The 19,392-nt window shown below is 52.4% G+C and overlaps 1 protein-coding gene and 1 long non-coding RNA gene across 14 annotated transcripts in view; one reads left to right on the plus strand and one right to left on the minus strand.

Moving 5' to 3' along the window:
* The window catches only part of EPB41 (erythrocyte membrane protein band 4.1), an 86,076-nt gene extending 68,701 nt beyond the window's left edge, over window positions 1-17,375 (minus strand). For 2 of the 13 annotated variants that reach the window (XM_032710288.1, XM_032710287.1), the window contains exon 1: window positions 17,304-17,369. The gene's annotated coding sequence lies outside the window, so the exon portion shown is untranslated. Of the gene's footprint in view, window positions 1-17,303 lie in introns of all 13 variants that reach the window. The other 11 variants (XM_032710295.1, XM_032710292.1, XM_032710297.1 and 8 more) reach the window with 7 other exon arrangements.
* Window positions 7,452-9,552, plus strand: LOC116798131. The gene is made up of 2 exons (XR_004360826.1): window positions 7,452-7,612; window positions 7,920-9,552. It is a non-coding gene; the product is annotated as an uncharacterized LOC116798131 (long non-coding RNA).
* Window positions 17,376-19,392: the final 2,017 nt, after the last annotated feature.

Consider the following 19,392-nt stretch of genomic DNA (forward strand, 5'->3'; position numbering starts at 1 on the left):
CAGCACGTGGCCATTTCCCTGCTATCGCCAGCACACCCTTCCCGTGTTGATGGAGTTGCTCTCACTGCAGATAAACCCCCTTCTCCAGGGTCTATCCTGTGCCTGTCCCCTACAATATTAAATTATTATTCAGAACCCCCTGGAGAATGAAGCCAGCTCATCTGTGTGATTAAGTCAGCAAACCCATGTGTCTGCAAGAGCTCTTTTCCATCATGTTTAAACACCCAGGAGGGGCCTGGCTGCACATGAAAATCCACAGAAAAGCAACGTATATTTACCCCACAACTTTTCCCTCCCAAAATACTTCCTCTTCCTAGTTGTTCCCCCTCTCCAAGAAAGTGTAGGGATCCTCAAACCTTTGTGACTAGAGCTATGTACAAACACTGAAAATGGGCATTTGCAGCTGGACTCCTCCTCAGGCCCTAAACACTTCCAGCTTGTCCCAGATGAAAGTTATCCCAGCAGCTGGACCAGGCAGCCCACACCAAGTTTACCACGTTGCTATTGGGTGTGCTTATTCACCAAGACTCTCAGGAGCTGCTCACCACACACACACACACACACTCACTCTCAAGTTGGCAGTGGGAGATAAAAGAGCAGCGATATCGGCATCGGCCACCGGCACCGATCCCAGGAGGGATGGAGGGACGTGGATGCAGTGCTGCTCTTCCCTGGGATGGAGGAACACCAGGGAAGTGCCTGGTATTCATCCCACCTGGTTTCCCCACTGCTCAAATTTTAATAGGCCACCGAATCCTAAAAGCTAAATCCTAAAAACTCTGTTTTCTTGCGTGGAATGTGCCCCCTCCCTCCTGCAAGCAGCTTGGGAATACATCCTCTGCCTGTGTCAGGGCATGTTTACAAGATAAATGGACTTTCTATTACCTCTGCACACTTACACACACTCACACAGGAGAAAGAGAGATGCTGGTTAGGTGACTTTTTTTTTTTTTTAACTTCATACCAACAACCCCCCCACAATTTTAACCCACAATTTCCATCCTGCCTGTCAATCACTGCCAGCCAACAGTTGCAAAACAGGTACTTGGGACAGAAAACTTTGGCCTAATGCTGGATTTCAAGGCTTTTCAGACAAAAATAAGCAGCTGAGTTTTCATTCACACGAAGAACAGGAGAGCTCCCTTGTCCAGGGAGGATGGCAGCTCATCACTGCTCTTTTCCAAGGGGCTGCATCCCTGGAGGGTCCCACCAGCTCGTGTCTGATGTGCAGGTCAAGGTGACACTGCCTGGAATGTGTCTTTACAAGCAGGACTAGAACACCACGTGCACACAGAACACAGAATTTAAAGGACAGACCAGTTTTGGTTCAGGGATTCAAGGGGGGATTTTTGTCAGACTGCAAAATGCCACCCTGAGCTGCCTCTGCATCTCTTACATTGGTTGTAGAACTCCCTTATCCATTGTTTCAGAACTGGAAGGCAGCAGCAAGGCAGGGCTGCAGGAGAAATATTTCCTGGCTAGGGCAGCTAAACAGGACCTGAAAGATCTTTACCCTTCCATGAACCAGCCCCTGCCCAATGACAAATGACTCCTAAAACTCCCCAGGAATGGTCACCAGCTGCACGTTTCTCATTTTCTGAGTGCCTGGCTCGAGGCACCGCGGGCGGCTCACGGAGGCAGAAACCGGGGCTGGAATATGAAACGTTCCATCGTGTCAAAGGGACAAAACCAAACCACCCTTGGAGCTGTCCCGGAGCATCCAGCCCCATCTCACCAGAGAATTGCAAAGACCAGCTCACGCTTCTGATCCATTTGCACACGGGCACCACAGATGAAGCCGGGCGGGAATTATTAATCCCGTCTTCGGAGCGGAGTTTGAATAAAATACAGCCCGAGGCCCTGGACACAATGGGATGGGACTGTCCCCCCTTACATCCAGCTCACTCTTTATGTTCAGTGACACACAAGCCCCGGGGAGGGGGGGGAAAAGTCCATATGGAATCACGCCCTGAGCCCGCTCCAGCACGGAAAGGCGGGAGATGCTGCGGGACCAGCAGCAGCACGCGCCATCTTCCACCTCCAAGGGTTTGGCTCTGCAATTCTACTATAAAGCCACGTGAGCAGCTTAGTTATTTATTTAACTAAAAGCTTTTAATTATCTCTCTCACACACGCGCGTTACGTGGGGCGGGGAAGGGGGGGAATAATCAGCCTACAACCGGTGCCCCGTGGGTTCAAAGGAATTGTGGTTTTCACAGAAACAGCTAACTAGCCCAGTTCTTCTCCTGCTGCTTCCAAACAGTGTCCCCATTCCCAAGCTCCAGCCACGGTGTGTTTGCTGCAGTTACAACTCGGGCTGAGCTGATCCCGTGTGAGTAGGACTCGGTTTGGGCAGAGCGAAGCTCCTCCCCAGGTCTGGGCTCCAAGGTTTCCTCGGGAGGGTTATTCCATGGTGTGACTCTGTTGGGAAGCCAGGCTGACATCCCATGGCACTCAGGCTCACCAGCAGATGGACTGGGCTGCTCCCCAAAAATGTGTGTGTGGGAGGGAAGCACCCGACGACGGAGCTCTCCCATCACCCCAAGGAGAAACACCTCCCGGAGCTGCTCTTCTTCCCACAGCTTTCAGGCTCTCCACTGAGATCAGGGAGGTACAACAGCCTCAGTCCCCCACAAAAGCACCAGAGTTCAAGTGCTGTGAGGCTTTATAAATTATAAATTACAACCCACTGCTGTCGATGTTTGCTCTGAGCACAGCAGCTAAAGCAGGCTGGCATGGGAATTTGCTTAAAAAAGCCCGGATCAGAAATGCAGCAGGGTCTGCAGGAGCGTGCCCTGGAAGAGTACAATTGCCTGAACACACCCCCCAAGCCCACACAATTTTCCTCTCTGTGGAACTGCTTTTAAAAAAAAAAAAAAAAAAAGAGATTTAGTTCATCTACGTGGACAAATTAAAAGCATTTGCTTTTAATACACAATGTGAGGGGAATTACAAAAGCAAAAATTCACATAAACAGAAAAACAAGCGTAAACAACCGACTGAACGTAAAGAAACTAATAATATTAATCTGGATTAAGTACAAGCCATGAACATTCCTACCTAATCCATCCGATGGGCAGAGATAAATCCCTGCTATGCAGCATCCTACAGCTCTTTGCAACTTAAGGAACCACAATACTGATCAAAACAGTAGTAGATGAGACACATAAAGACAAATCTTTACATACAGCCCTCTGCTTAATCTACACAGGATTACAGCAAAAGCCAAGCACCAAGAAAGCAGAACAACCATTGCAAAAGATCCCCAGGCCCAGGGTGCAACTTCCACTCCCGATGCAAAGCTCTCTGGAGCTTCCCCAGAGAGATGCAGGACAGCAACAAAACACAGCTTGGAGCCTGAACAACCCGAGCAGCTGCCATTTCTTAACGCTCCAGGAAAGTTGCACAGGGAGAGCCACGGGCAGGGAGAAGCCAGGAGTTTAAAAGCACAGAGTCAGGTTGATGGTAGGAAATGATTTGCATCCATGGGGCTGTTGCAGGGCCCTCGGACTCCCCTATTAAAGCAACACCTCTGATTCATCACAGCTTATTCCCAGGGATGTAAAAGCAGCTCCAGCAAGTCCAGGCACTGACCTAGTGAGGCACATCAACACAAGTCCAGCTTCAGCTCCCCACTGCAGCCCCACACATGCCTCCATCCACAGCAGGATGGGAAGCTCCCACTGGGAGCAGGGATCCCTCACTCAGGCACCTGGGGAGAGCCAGAGCTTTCCCACCCACAAGATCTCTGAGGATCACTGACTTCTCAGGCTTCTTCCAAGAAATAGGTGCAATATGGCAGTAAGGGGCTGAAAAAAACCCACCCACTCTGCAGTGGAACTGGTACCAACAAATGAAGAGCCTCTCAGCACACACTCCTCACTGGAGAACACAAGGAAAGGTGTCTGAGGAGAAACTCCTGGCCAAATGCTGTGGACACACAGTCAACACCTCCACTGAACTGCCCCGAGGATGAACAGCAGGAGGTTCACTTGCTGACCCCAAAAATCCAAGATCCCTTTGAGATGCTAAATAACCCCTGGTGAAAACACAGCACAGAGCCACTACTTTCAATCAGCAACCTTCTGCACAGACAACTTTATTCCAGCACATTGCACACCACATTCACATCATCATCATCCTGCCATCAACATATCAAAGCACACGGTGCATCCCAACATCCCTGCAAGCTACCCCGGGCACAGCACCACTTTGATGGCTAATGAATGAATTTGTAGGGGTGGTTGGTTGCTCAATGGAGAAGCCAGGTCCCCACCTCCCATCCATTCTAATATATCTGCTCGACAAGCAGCAAATGGGGCGTCGGGAGAGACATGTTTTACCACTTTCTGAAAATCAAACGCTGTCAAGTGAAAAATCCCGTGGCCGCTCACGCGGAGCGCGGGCAGTTGGCAGGGAGATGCCAGAGCCAGGAGCTGTAGGTTTGGAGCATCACTGTCTGAAGCATTTTTTTAGGCTTTGAGACCACACAGTGTTTGGAAACGGGTCGAGAAGGGTCCTCCCTCCTCGGGAGTGTTGCTTTCCCTGCGAACGCTTTGCGTCTGATAATCTTATTTGTTTTAAATTGCAATTGTGAGATCAGACGAAAACACAGGTATATTTCCATTCTCCTAATCTAAACTGATAGAGGAAATAACGAATGTGTTTATGTTAGGGGAAAAATAATCATCCTTCTCTCTGTTTCCTAAGGCTCTAATTGAGTTTTCACGGTAAGGAGCGCTATGTTTATCCCGATATTTACCTTCCACAGCAGATTATGTTTGTCCATGGGAATCCTAGAAAATCCTCACCTTCTTTATTAAGGCCACGGCAGCAGAGACATGTAAAGGACCCCACTGCCTTTTGAATCACACCCAACGCTCCAAATCATCCCAGAAACATAGCTGAGGATGCCAGGGGCTGGCACGATGTAAAATATAAACATCAAGTGTGTCAGCACCACTGACACGGGACACACACTGTGAGCAGGACAGCCCTCAACAACCACCACAATGCTGCAGGAAAAGCTTCAAGTCCTTAAAAATACGGGTGGACCAGCCATTAAAAAAGGAAAAAAACCTACTTTGGACCTCCTAAAAGCAGCCTTTGAAGCAAAGGGAGCAGCAACACACAAGTCAGCTTATTGTGAAAGGAACTGCACTCCGGGCACCAGGGCAGAGACAGCAGCCCCTCTGCATCCCCCATCCAGACCCAGAGTGTCCTCCACCCCTCGAGACCTTACAGGGATTATTTTTACATTCAGCAACTCAACTGTGAGTAAGAATGATCACTAATTCAAAGACCATCCCTCCAGATCCACCAAACTAAGGCAAATGAAACCCAGCATGTTTTGAAGGCTTAAAATACTAAACAGAAAGAGCGAGGTAAGGCAAAAATTGAGCTTGTGGTGCTGCTCAGAAATAAGACTTTCGTGGAATAGTTTGAGTTGGAAGGGACCTATTTTGCTTTGCTTCTCCACTACCTTAATTAAATTATAACACACAGAAATATAACCGAACCAGCGCAGCACCTGCCCCAGGATTTGGACCATCTCTAAGACATTTTCTCTTTGCTGCCAAGCATGCAATTCTTGAATAGCCATTTACACACCCCCAGCAGGGAGGGCCGTCGGCCCCTGCCCAAAACCACCCCCCCCAAACCACACACAGCCCTCTGGGCACACAAAGGGGGAGCAAGTTCCGTCTCCCCAAGAAACACGGAAGCGAGGGCCCGGGACACTTGCAGCCACGGCACTCACAGAGGTGGTCGAGGTGGATTTTAACTCATTCCAAACCCTTTGGAGCTGTTTTCACTGCGAACGGTGCCCCTCTGGAGATGGGAAATAAAAATATGCCTTGGCGGAAAATCCTGTTAGCTGGAGAGTGTCGCTTCCCAGCCGGCTGAGGTGTTTTCCTGAGCTGGAATTCAGAGGGAAGCGGGATGCACGGCCGGGAAAGAGCTTTCACCTGGCTGGTGGTGCCAGACCACGGCACCCACGTTTGTCCCACGGGTGCGTGAGCAGGTCCCCGTGGGTTTACAGAGCCCAGAGCGATTCCCCGCCAGCCCTTCCCCGCCATGTCTCCTTCCTCCTCCTCCTCCTCCTCCTGCACAATGGACTCCGGGCAGAGCTGGGGACTCCGGCTCGGCCACAGCAGCCCCCAGGCACCCCCTGCCCCAGTGACCGGGTGCCGGCTCCCCTGCGCTGTCCCCATCCTGCTATCCCTGTTTCTTGGCTCCTGCAGGATCTGCCTCGGGCTGAGCCTCAGCCTTTCGGCTTCCAGTTCTCCATGACACACGGAGGGAGCGCTCACACATGAGCCGTGCACACACACACAGAGTGCAAACACGGATACGCGGTGCACACACACAGTGCAAAGGCATACACCACGCACAGACACACCGGGCACACGCACACAGAGCGCAAACCTGCCGCGCAAACACAGATACACCATGCGAAGACACACACACACCGCGCAAACACCCAGTGTGTGCACACACACACACACACAGTACACACGCACGCAGTGCAAACATGCCATGCAAACAGACACACCGTGCAAACACCCACCTGGTGCAAACACACCAGGCACACACACACACACACACACACACACACACACACACACACACAGAGCTACACCGCGCACACACACACAGAGCCCGCAGCAGCCGCACCGCGCACCCCCCATGCCCAACACACACACGCGCGGTGCCCGTGCGGACCACGCGTGCATCCTCCAGCACCCCACGCACCCGCATCCTTTACCCGCACAGGGGCTCGGAGCTCAGACAGTGCGAACACAGACACACGCACACACAGACACACACAGACACAGACACACGCACACACAGACACGCACACACACACACAGACACAGACACACAGACACACACACACAGACACACACGCACCCGGTGCGGACACAGACGCACCTCTCGCACTCGCACCCCGCGCACAACCCCACACGCGCACGCACACGTGCCCACCCGCGCAGGGGCCCGCACGGACCCGCCGCCGGCGGACAGGCGGACACGCAGACACACGGACCCGCCGCGCCAAGGCCGCGCGCGCGCGCGCGCTCCCGCGCAGCACTTACCCGGCCGCCCCCGCGCGCGCGCGCGCGCGGCGCCCGCCGCCCCTCTCTCACGCCGGGCCCCGCAGAGCCCCGCGCTGCGGTGCCGGGCCCCTCACCCCGGGGGCTGTACCGTGCCGTGCCCAGCCCCGGCGCTTCTCTCCTCCTCTCGCCGCGCTCCCCGTCCGGCTCCGCCGCTCTCGCCGCTCCGCGCCCGCCGCCGCCCGCCCGCGGCTCTGCCCCCCCAGCCCCGCGCGGCCCCGCCTCTCCCCCCCCACAACACTGTAGTAAGTTCTCATTGGTCCGGGGCGGTGGGCGGGGCGCCAGCGCCGCCTCGCCATTGGCTGAGGGGAACCCGCGGCCGGCGGGGCGGGCGGGGGGAGCGGGCGCGCGCCCCCTCATGGTTCCCCCCTCCCTTCCCCTCACGTTTCCCTCCCGCGGGCGGCCCTGAGGGACCGCCCGGTCCCGCCTCGCTCAGCCCCGCCACAAACGCACCCCTGCGAGGGGAGGCTGAAATGATGCCGACAACACCCCCCCCCGGTAAACCGATGGTGGAGGGGGGGGGGGGCGATGGTTTGGCGCCGCACGGCACCGGTAGGAACGGGGCAAGGAGGGGCCCTGCCCGCCGGTACCACTCCCCCTCCCTCCCTGACCTAGATTTTAAAAACAGTTCGCTGTCTCCCAGAGAAAGTTGTAGCCCAGCTCTGCAGGGAGACCCGGGGGAGATGAACGAAGGGGGGAGCGGGATGAAGGAGGTGGGAGGGATGAAGAAAGGAGCGGGGGTGTTGGGGTGTTCTTTAGGCTATTACTATATTCTTTAATCCTTTCTTTTTTTTTTTTTTTTAAGCATAAGGCCATTCAGGTACTGCCTCAGTCCGTGGATGGCGAGCCAAAAAAAAAGCGATATTTGAAATGGGGAGCACTTGGTCAACAAGAAACCCACCCCCAGGAGCCCGGCACAGCCCCACCGAGGAGCCAGACCTGCCCCTGCCCTGCAATCCCGCACCTACGGCAAGGACTGGCTTTTCCCCACCCACAGCCAAATTATAATCGGTTATTTTTCTCAACCAGAGCTGTCCAGCTCTCCCTGCTACGTACATCAGAGCAAAACGCTGCCCGGCACCATCGGCGCTCCCGCAGGCTCCAGCAAGGCTGCTGCCAGCCTGCCCAGCTCGGGGGGCCAAACCCCCCTCAAACATTTGCACAATCCCAAAGGACGCTTGGCACCGAGGCATCTCTGTTTGTTTCCCGAAGAGAATTAAGCTCTCGGGCACATTATTCTGCTTGGATTAAGAGCAACCGCCCTGCCTCTTCATCAGCAGATAATACCCCGGGCTGATGCACACCCTGGTTGGGACAGCTCCATCCTCATGCTGAGCCCTCACTGGTACTGACCTAGCAAGGACCACTCACACTGAGGGCACTTGTGCTAAACGGGAGCTAAAACCCCTCAATTTTCTGAAAAATTGACATGCTCCTTGCAGCTGTTTACCCCTTCTCCTTTATATGTCTAGGACACTCAACTCAAAAAGAATGGGGCAGGTCCCCTTTGCCTCAGTGTTGAGACTGCTTGGAAAAAGCTCTCAAATGAGAGGGAAGACAGGTATTTTCGCCTCAAATCTGGACTATCTGGTGGTTTCCTTGGACCCAGCTGAGCACATCTGATTAAAAGACACAAGCTGGGAAAGGTCTGGCGGCTGCAAGTCGCTGCTCCTACACTGGGGACAGGCAGTTCCCTTGAAACGTGCCCTGAAGCTGACTTCACTCCCCACAGCAATAAATTAACACGTTTTAATAGCCTGGGCTGTGCACAGAGGGAGCCTCAGATGTTTGGTGCTGACCCACCACAACTGCTGCTGCTCACCCAGGGATGGGCTGAAAACAGATGAGAAACACGAGTCCAAAGGGCTTGGAGGAGAAAACCACCCAGCAAAGAAAACACAGTTTTTGGATGGCAGCAACTTCTTGCAATTAAGAAAAAACAAGCAAACAAACCCACATCACTTCATCATCAGCTGGCTGCAGATTAAGTGGAGGAGAGACCAGGGCAACAAAAACTTCGCATCAAAGCAGTGATTTAACACCACACAGCTCATCATCCACTGCACCGGGATCACCAGATGATCCCCAACTCCATCTGCCAGCAGCTGAGACCAGAGAGCAGCAGCATTTCTGAGCCATTATTTCCCAGGTGAAGCATTTATCCACAGGGAGCAGCACCAGTGCAAGCTGCAGACACGCTGTGCACGAGGGCAAAGGATGCTGCTGTCACCTCTCCAGGCCCCAAACAAATGGCTGAGAGCTCGAGTGGAAGGAGGAGCCTCAAAGCTAAAGAAAGAGAAACTAAAAAGTTGGGCTATCAGGTATGAAAAGAGGAACTTGGTCTGTGCCATGAGAGAGCCTGGAAAATGCTCTGTTGGGGCAGAGGGATTTAAGCCAAAGCTCCTTTTGTAGGAAGCAGAAAATAAGGATAAAAAGGAGGGGAAAAAAACCCCAAACCACCATTATTGTGCACAGGGAAATACACCCATCACCACCACACTTCTGTAAGCCACTGACTTAGCTTCTAACCTTTTCCCTCCTACACAGCCCCAAACTGACCTCTGAAATCCCATAGGAAGTAATGGAAACGTCTTAAATTCTTCCCTATAAGAACAGTTTGCCCCATGCCAAGCCTGGATTGCAAATATTTAAAGAACTCTCCCAGTTACAGCTGGTTTAAGTTGCTTTACAGGAGTCATTTAGAGACTGGGAATTATTTTAGTAAATCAGGATTTCGTGGTATTCAGCTGCTGGATACAGGAATAAGGAGAGGAATTACATTCATTTTAGGCACGTGTTTGGGGTCGCTGAGGCAGAGGTTGGTCCTTGCAAGCTGAAAGGCCACTGGGAGCGCTCAGATCCTGATGGATTTGGTCAGTGCAAGTCAACTGGGTCAGGGGGGACGATGCCAAACCCTGCCCTCTGCCTGGTTCATGTGCAGGCACTCACAAGCAGCTCAGCAGGACGCACTGGAGCATCCTAAGAGCATCCAGACAGTAGATTAAATCCAGCTCAAGTAAGTTCTTCGCAGAACAAATCCTTTGAGAGGTGATCCAGCGCTCTGCAGGTGCCACAGGATGCCCTACTGGTAGGATTTGCTGTAAAGCAGGGCTCCCAGTTTACACCAGTGCCAGGGAACGCCATGCCAGGGGCATTGCTGGCACAACAACCAAAGGCACAGAGCTCTCCTCGCTTCTCCAGTGAGGAATTCCCAGTCTAAACAAAGCAACTGTGCATCACGGTGCTCCCTCCCCCAGAGCAAGCGGGATTTAAGGTGAAGAGGAATACTCGGGATTATGCCAAATTCTAGGAAAACAGAGGAATTAAGCTGCTCAGCCGAACCCTTTACCCACTCCTGCTCCCCATGAGCTGGCTGGGGCTGCGTGATGCACACGTATGTGAACACACAACAGGCACACTCGGTTCCTGTGCCACGTTCACGCACTTTGCACACGAGTGACAGTCCCCAGCGCAGCAGCAGCCATTTCACAAGAGCAAACAAGGTGGGAGGAGAGCAGGTGGCTCAGTTTTGCCAGCTCCTGGCCCTCTGCCCCTGGCTCCTCTTCCCAGTTTTGCTGTCACCGTCAGCAGTGCTGATCTGGCCGGGAGCAGAAGGCCAGGATGAGGAGGAAAGGAAACTGCCCTTGGACTTCTCAAGCTTTGTGTCCCTCTAAAACAGTGATCTAGAGCTAAGATATTCCAGGTAAATGATTCACCCAGAAGGAAGGGATGCCTCAGCTAATGCTGCATTTCTCCTGTGTCCACCCCTCTCTCCAGCACAGAATTCACTCCTGAAAACACCTCCGAACTGCAAACTCATGGAGTTTTCACAAAGGACTAGAACACTCTGAACTGCTTTGCTACAACATGTGTTTGCACAGTGAAGGCAACCTGGAACATCCACTCACCCACATCCACAACAACATACACTCACCTGGCTCTGTATCAGCTATTAACCAAAGATTAAATCTAGTCCAGCCCGATACAACACTCTCCAAAACCAACAATCGATTCCTTGTTGAGGAGTTATTAAAGAGCCAAGCAGCCCCCTCTGTAGTAAAGAGAATGAGTGATTTGGGCATTGGAATCACACTTGGCATCAGGGCAGTCTGCCTCAAGTTTTGCTAAATCCAAGCTGCCTTTTCCATCCTTTCCAGTGTGGTTTTCTACTGGAGAGTTTTCCTTTGTTGGCTGTAATTTGTGTCCTTTGAAGGCCACTGATGCTAAACTAAAACTCTGCATCCTCCCCTGCGGGCAGAAGAATCCATTTTTTGGGCCATTAGGTCTTTTTGGTACTGGGCTGGCTCATGGGGATCCCTTCTGGGGAGATGGGGAAAGCAGAGGGTGTGGCAGGGAACTAAGTCTGCACACCCAGGAATTCCCATCCCACCCGGAATCTGGTAAATTGATGCAAAAAGCTCCCACCGTGGGTTTCACCAGTTTGTGTGAAGTTGATGTTCACTTGAGTCAGTGTCTTGCAGCACAGCAGACACAGAGCTCCAAGGAGAAAGAGGAATAAAGCAGATGAAGAGGAGCTTCAGCTCTCTGCAGGCTGTGTGCCAGTACAGGGAAGAACAGCTCCCTGGAAAGTCAGCTTTGTTCCAGGGCTTAGAGTCAGCGTGTAAAGCACATTTCTGCCAAGATGCACCACTGTAGATTAGAGGGGGAGGTCAGCTGCAGCCTGCAGGAGCCAGTGTTCACATGGAGAGTATCTCTGCACTGACAGAGAAATACTTTTCCTCTCAAGTATGGGTAGGAAGTGTCAAACGTACAAGTGGCTGCACCTAACGGATCGAGAAAGTGCTTAAAAAATCCTGGAGAATAAACGACAGGTGACGCTGTGAATGCAGGTAGTGCAGGCTCAGGGAAAGGCAGAGTCAGTGTGGCACAAGCCTGAGCTCCAGAAACAACCCCAGGAATGGACTGAACCATGGAAAGAGCCACTGCAGAAGCCACAGCCTGTCCCACAGCACACCGACCTCCACCACCTTGAGAGCTCACCCTGCTCCCATTAACTTACTAGGATTTCATCCCCTGCTGTCTCAGTGAAAAGATGACACAACTAAAAGCAGAGGAGAGGGCTTGACTGCCTCCCCCTCATTAAGGAATTCCAGGAGATGCTGTGGGAATTCCCTGTGTTTGGGCAGCGGGAGGAAGTTGAAGCCCTTGCACCAGCTTCCTAAACCAAGCAGGACCAGGCAGGCTGGCCAGAGAGGCAGCTGTCCCTTCGGCGGGGGACAAGCTCAGCTATGCAGCCTTTGTTGAAATGAACCCAAAAATAACAGTGAGTGCCACCTAGGGACCAGCACTCGCAGGGAGGCAGCCGAGCCACACCACAGACAGACCATGTGGAGGCTGATTTCAAACTGCAGCCAGGAGAGGCTCTGGACTCCTGAAATAACACCAGGTGGGTGAGTTTTGAACAGCAGCTTCTCCCCAGAAAGGCACCAGCTCAGTGAAGGAGATTTGACTCCATACTGTTGTGCTGTTGTATGGGCACAGTGCATCCCTTGGCTTCAAAATACTCAGAGCTCTTTGGTTTAGGGAAGGGCATTTTCTAGATCAGGGTTTGTTTAGGACCAGTGTGTACCTAGCAGTAAGTCAGAAGCAGATACTTGGCAGAGAGCCCTTGGGTTTGCACTAACACATCCCATGTAATCCAAATTCACCCAAGCCATGGACCCAGCATTAGTCAACAGACAGCAGTTTGTTATTGAGGGCTAGACCTGCACATCAGCAAGGGACACCTGGCAGGACCTAACACGTATTTAATTAAAACTTGACCCTTGGAGAACAAATACAACTTTTAAGCAGAGCTCCCTTATTTCTTCCACAAATAGGAGCTGAAGCTCTGAACCACCTTCTTCAGCTCTGCCTCCCCTGCCTGACCCCTCTTTGGACCTTGCAGGGTTTGTCTTGAGCTACTCAACTGGATAAGACTTGTCACCCCAAGTCCTGCCTAGGGATGATCCCAAAACCTTATAGGCACAGCCCAGAATCTGTGCCAGTCTGCCCAGAGGCATTTCTGCAGGTGCACTGTGATTAACTGGTGCACATTTCCATATCACAAATTTAAAAAAAAAAAAAAAAAAGAAAAGAAAAAGACCTCAGCTTGCTTGAAATGCAGCATTATTAACCTTTGAAACTGGCAGTCATGGATACCAGCTTCAAAAAGATTAATATCAATAGGACAAAATCCCAGAGGATAGCATCCCATTGCTGCTGGTTTTTCTGGAGCAAAAAAATAAGGCATTTTTAGCTTTATTTATTTCTTTATCTTTCTATCCTATTCTATAAAGAAATCCCGAAGTGGTTCATATTTACAGACAGAATCCAAGTACTGGAGGAGGGCAAGGGGAATGAGAAGTTGCCAAGGAGAGCTGTGGGTACGGATGGAGCAATGGGAAGGCAAGGGCAGGAGTCCTGCTGCCGTTGTCACAGTTAATTGCCAAGGCTCTGAAAAAGGTTTGTTACCGAAATAAACAATAACTCTGTTAGTTTTAGGGGGTTCTGCAGGTCCACTGAGGCTGCACAACAGTAAATCCTTGGAGCAGGAGATGCAGCAGCAGCTTGGAGCTGCTGATCTTACCCTGCACTGGGCGCAGACCGCGTCAGAAAAAAAAGCTAATAATCATCAAGCTGCCATCTTTTATTTCTAATTATTTGTCTCCACAGCAGGGTTTCTCCAACCATCAAGCAAAAGGGAAGCAAGTCTCAAAGGAGTAACTGTTTTGAAGCGGGCTCGCAGCTGCCACGGCATGAATGGCTCTCCAAGAACAGTAGCAACCGCTCGGCAGTGCCCACGGAGCTGGGAGGGAAAGCATCTCTGTTTGGGCTGGTTTTCAATGTCGGTTTTTAGGTCAACTAAAACAGCCTTTCTTGTGCAATAGAAAGCTCACTTGCTTTGGGGTTTTTGCTGTCATTTAATTAGATGGTAATTCCGAGGGCAGCACGGCCGTTCTGAACCCCACAATGAGAACTGTTTCACTGCCTTACAAAGCAACAAAGTGAAAACACTGAGCTGAGCCGGCCCTAGAACTTGACACCGCATTGGGAGTCTGATGGTCTCCTCTGAGGGGGTGGGACAAGTGAAAGGGACACCCTGCTGCCACATTTCTATAGACTCATTTAGGTTGGAAAAGCCCTCCGAGATCATGGAGTCCAACCATTCCCCCAGCACTGCCAAGGCCACCACGAACCCATGTCCCCAAGTGCCACATCCACATGGCTTTTAAATCCCTCCAGGGATGGGGACTCCACCACTGCCCTGGGCAGCTGAACATCCCTTTCCATGAAAAATTTTCCCAGTATCCAACTTGAACCTCCCCTGGCACAACTTGAGGCCGTTTCCACTTGTCCCATCCCTTCTTCCCTGGGAGCAGAGCCCGACCCCACCCCCCGGCTCCCCCCTGCTGTCAGGGGGTTGCAGAGCCAGAAGGTCCCCCCTGAGCCTCCTTTTCTCCAGGCTGAGCCCCCCCAGCTCCCTCAGCTGCTCCTGCTGCTCCAGCCCCTTCCCCAGCTCCGTTCCCTTCCCTGGACACGCTCCAGCCCCTCAATGTCTTCCTTCTCATGAGGGGCCCAGAACTGACCCCAGGTTTCACGGTTTGGCCTCAGCAGTGCCCAGCACAGGGGGACAGTCACTGCTCTGGTCCTGTGGCCACACCATGGCTGGTACAAGCCAAGTGCCCTTGGCCTCCTTGGCCACCTGGGCTCATGTTCAGCTGCTGCTGACCATCGGGAGAGGTCAAAGCAGAAAATCTCACTGAGAGGTGCAAAAGCAGATCTCATTTGTTCTTCCTCCCTGAGTTACATGTAAACAAGAATCAAGGGGAGACCCAAGTTCACAACACAACAAGCTGCTCAAGGGCTCCATGAAGCAATGCCATTCTCCAGGTGACACAGGAGTTATAGGACAGAAAGAAACAACTTCATGTACAGGTGAACTTTAAGATCATAACACGTGTCTCCCAGTCACCAGTGCCAACGTATGGAAAGACATATCCCAGCCACAGCCCATGAATGGACACACTGCTCTTACCACCACAGACAGGCTTGGATTTCTTGACAGGCTTTAAATAATGGCAACATGTGTGAACCTCAGCTTGAAGGTCAAAAGAGCAAAACCCCCAACAGAGGCTCTTCCTGCATCTTCAGCATTTTCCTTCGCAGTTGCTGCCCTGCAGCTACTCACAGCTTCCCTTGGGGGAAGCTGCTGGTGTGGTACTTTCAGGACTGATGCCCAACACTTATCAGGTCAGGAGGAGAGATTCTGTTACTACAGCTCCTGTGCATTTTATGTTTACCTATGAGATAAGTCAGGCTTAAAGATGGAGAGGCAATCTGAGCCTGCTGTTTTTGCTGCTGGGTGAAGGTCAGGACTGTCCCTGAGCCAGTGAAACTGTACCACACCACCTTGATCTTTGTCACCACTAACAAGGTACCACTTGGCTTTCTGGTTCTCTGACCAAGATTCACACCAGGCCTTCAGCAAGCAGCAAATCTCATCTCGCAGCAGGGTCAAAACCCCCAAAGCCTGTAACAAGGAGGACCACCAAAATGCAGATCTCTGCCCTCTGTGTGGCATGTGGAAGACAACAAAAGTCACAGTGAGACTGCTCTGGGGAGAGCAAACCAGGGATTGTCCAGATTATTAGTGTTCCCCAAGGAAGAAATTCTTGGGGACCAAGTGACCAGAGACTTGTCACACAGCCATAACCAGATGGGCCACTGTCCTGGGGGTCTGCTCAGGCATGGAGGATGCAAACCTGCTCCAGACCACACTGGTACAGCTACAGCCACTGTGTTGGTACAGGTTTGCCTCTCACTGACCCACCCTGACTCTCACACAAGTACTTTGCTCCACATCAGAGCTCGCAGGACCTTCCGTGCAGAGGAGTTTTACTCTGCTTTCAGATGACTGCTGGGTGTTTGGTGGGGTTGGGGCTCAGCACCTCTGATCAAGGCAGGTCCTCTAGTTAATTAACAATCCTGCTTTTAGAGATGTGGTAGCAAAGAGCAGCTCATTCAGATCAGGAGGCAGCAGCACAGCTTCCAAATACAGTCCTGCACTCAGTTCTGGGTAGGAACAACAGGTTTGTGCTTGGTTTTGATTCATCTCTCCTGCCCCCCCGTGAGGCATCGTATAATGATGTTGAGTTTAAGAATAAAGCAATCTGTTCCCAGCAGCTTCCTCTGCTTTCCCTTCAAGTCTTTCATCAGTGACCAGCAGCACATGGAATGCTCAGGCACGGAGCAGAGCTGCTCTAAATATGCTCAGTCCTTTCCATTACTAGGAGAGGAGAGGATGTTACTGGGCAGGGAAGGTGGTGTACAGCAGGGCACTCTGAATTTTAGAAAAAGAAAGAAAGTAAATTTGAAACTTCTGAAGTTTCTGGAGATCACAGCCTCGATGCAAAGGCACCAGTGAATCCAGAGAAACAGCTTCACCAAGCAGATGCCCCTTCCTTCCCTCCACCCCGAGCACACACACCTTATCCTGAGAGGCTTTAACACACCAAGTGCACCTCACAGGTTCAGAGCAGATACCAAACCCCTGCAGGGAAACCACCAGAATCCACCCTATCAGGGCGATTTTTCCCCCATGCAAAGCAGGACCTCCTTGAACACAAACTGAAAACATCAGTGCCTGATGCACTTCTCCAAACTCGACATGCATTTCCCCTCCTCTCCTGCCAGAAGGGCCTCAGGCTCCTCTCCCTGCCCTGCAAAGCCCCAAATATCTGCAGGATTGCAAAGGGGAAGGTGGCCCAGTGCCCTCAGAGGGCCCCTTACACAACCACAGCACTGACCTGCCACCAACAGCTGTCTGGGGAGGAACAGGGGCCATTGCCTTCCACTCCTAAAAACATTTTCACTTCCATTTGCTCACTTGCTGGCACTCAGTGAGCTTTTATCCCCAGGTCAGTGCTCCACAGCCCAGGCTGGCAATAAAAAACTCCCACCGGGGGCTTCTTCATATTATAAAACACAACAATTTCCAGGCCAAGGAAGTGCTTTACAATATCCAAAATCTTCACACACACACACACACACACACAAACACAAACAATAAATTCTGCTGTTTGATAACAACCAACACTCCAGAGTTTAAGACAGAATAAACAGTTCATTATTTAAGTCCAAGCAACTTAAAATTCAGGCATTTCCATCTGACAAAGCAGGTACTTACCCAGAGATGAGACAGCCGGGCCAACCACGCAGGCGAGGCACCAAAATCCATCACGGGGCAGCAGATAGAAGAGAAGGGAGAAGAGACACTGGTTAATAAGCAGTTTCAGCCAAACACGAAAAAACCCCCCCTCACCCACCAGGAGAACCCCCTGGAGCCACAAAGTCAAGTGCTCACACTTGTATCCACGTGAGCCCGGCAACAACCCAGCGAACTTCAGTGTCTGACTCTCCCCGGGACTGAAGGTGGAACCGGACGTTCACGTTCAGCCACTTCTTAGAAAAGTAAACACCGAGTGGGGAAGGAAAAAAAAAAAAATAAAAAAAAAAAGCCCCAAAAACATCAGCCCGGCATTACCTAACGCTGATAATACGGCGGGTGGTGACGCAGGCGCCCGTGCCTGTCAGCCTGCAGTGAGTACGGACTCCGGGGAGTACGGACTCCGGGGAGTAGAGCCCCCCGTGCCGGGGCACAGGGCGCTGCCGAGGGCCGGGCAGAGCCGGGCTGGAGGAGCAGCGAGCTCCGTGAGGGCTCCGCACTGGCCCTGAGCACTTCTGCGCCCGTCCCGTCCTCTGGCCTTACATAAGTTCTCGTGCAAACTTGGGGAGGGATGGGCACAGCCCAGCGCCGCCGGCCCCGGCTGCACAGGGCTGCCTGAGCCCTCTAGTGGGGCTTCAAAAACTCCGCGAAACACCCAGAGACTTAATTTAATTAACACTCTGCCAGAGGCCTCTAAACCCTAATCCTCTCAACAAAAGGATCATTAACTAAATGAAGAGATTCAAGAGAGCAGCGGCGCTCCCAGCCGAGGCAGGGCCGGCTCTGTGCTCCGGTGGGCACACGCCGGGGCCAGAAATCCAGTGGGATCCTCAGCCCACGCCACAGCCCCACCCAGGGTCCAGGGACCTGCTTGACATGTGGCATGATGCTGGAGTCCTCAAGAATCCCCCTGCCACAGCAGAGAATCACAGAATCATGGAATGGTTTGGGTTGGAAAGGACCTTAAAGCCCATCTCTTGCCCACCCCCTGCCATGGGTAGGGACACCTTCCACTAGCCCAGGTTGCTCCAAGCCCTGTCCAACCTGGCCTTGGACACTTCCAGGGATGGGGCAGCCACAGCTTCTCTGGGCAACCTGTGCCAGGGCCTCCCCACCCTCACAGGGAAGAATTTCTTCCTAATATCCAATCAAACCTAAACCAGGTGGAGAGATGGGCACAAGTCCACACCCATCCTTTGGGATGCACCACGACACCAACAGTCCCGGTGCCATCACCTCCATTGAGACTGAACCCCCAAACTGCTGAACAGGGACTGTAGCTGGAGCACCAGTTGTTTTTCAAGTGTTATTATCCACTGATGCCAAGAGGGTGCAAGCAAAGAGCAGTTCTCCTTTCCAGAGGCAGCCTCAGTCCCTCAGCCAAAGGCTGGGAGAACATCACCTCACCCAGCCCAGCCAGCACGAACAGCAGGAAGGGTTCTCCTCACCAAGGAGCCAGGGTGTGTACTGGCAGAGGAATTTACATCTTGGCAGGGTGAAGTCAAGGAAAATCCTTTACAGTCAAAGGTTCCCAGCCCGCACATCTCACCCCCATGGGACAGGGATGGAGATCCTGCCTTTTGCAGGCGGTTCTCTTGGAAAGTCACCTCTAACTTTGGAGCCATGCAGAGGATCCAGAGCAGCTGCGAGGAGTACATCCATGAGACTGCTCATCAGTGTGATGAACAGGAGCAGAAGAGCTTAATTACAGGGCAGGGATCGTTCCCTCTGGGTTCAGATGCCAGCGGGAGCCTCAGCGGGGCCGCGCTGCCCCACGGGACAGGCGCTCCTCGACAGCACCCACAGCCAGTGCCACCCCTGCCCGTGGCACATGCAGAGCCCGTGGTCAGCAGGATCCCAGCTGGGGCTCTGGAGGGGCTGCAGAGCCTCAGGCTCCAAATGTGAGAACCCAAAATGAGGAAGAATTTGGGTGTTGCTTGCGAAAACCTTATCTGCCAGCAACGTCTCTACACAGGGGATGCTACTGCAGCCCACCCAATTTCGGTACTGTGTGTGAGCACCCCAGTCTCAGCAGCAGCTTCTGGAGGTC

Source organism: Chiroxiphia lanceolata, chromosome 24 (genome assembly GCF_009829145.1).
Source record: "Chiroxiphia lanceolata isolate bChiLan1 chromosome 24, bChiLan1.pri, whole genome shotgun sequence".
In the NCBI taxonomy this organism is placed as follows: domain Eukaryota; kingdom Metazoa; phylum Chordata; class Aves; order Passeriformes; family Pipridae; genus Chiroxiphia; species Chiroxiphia lanceolata.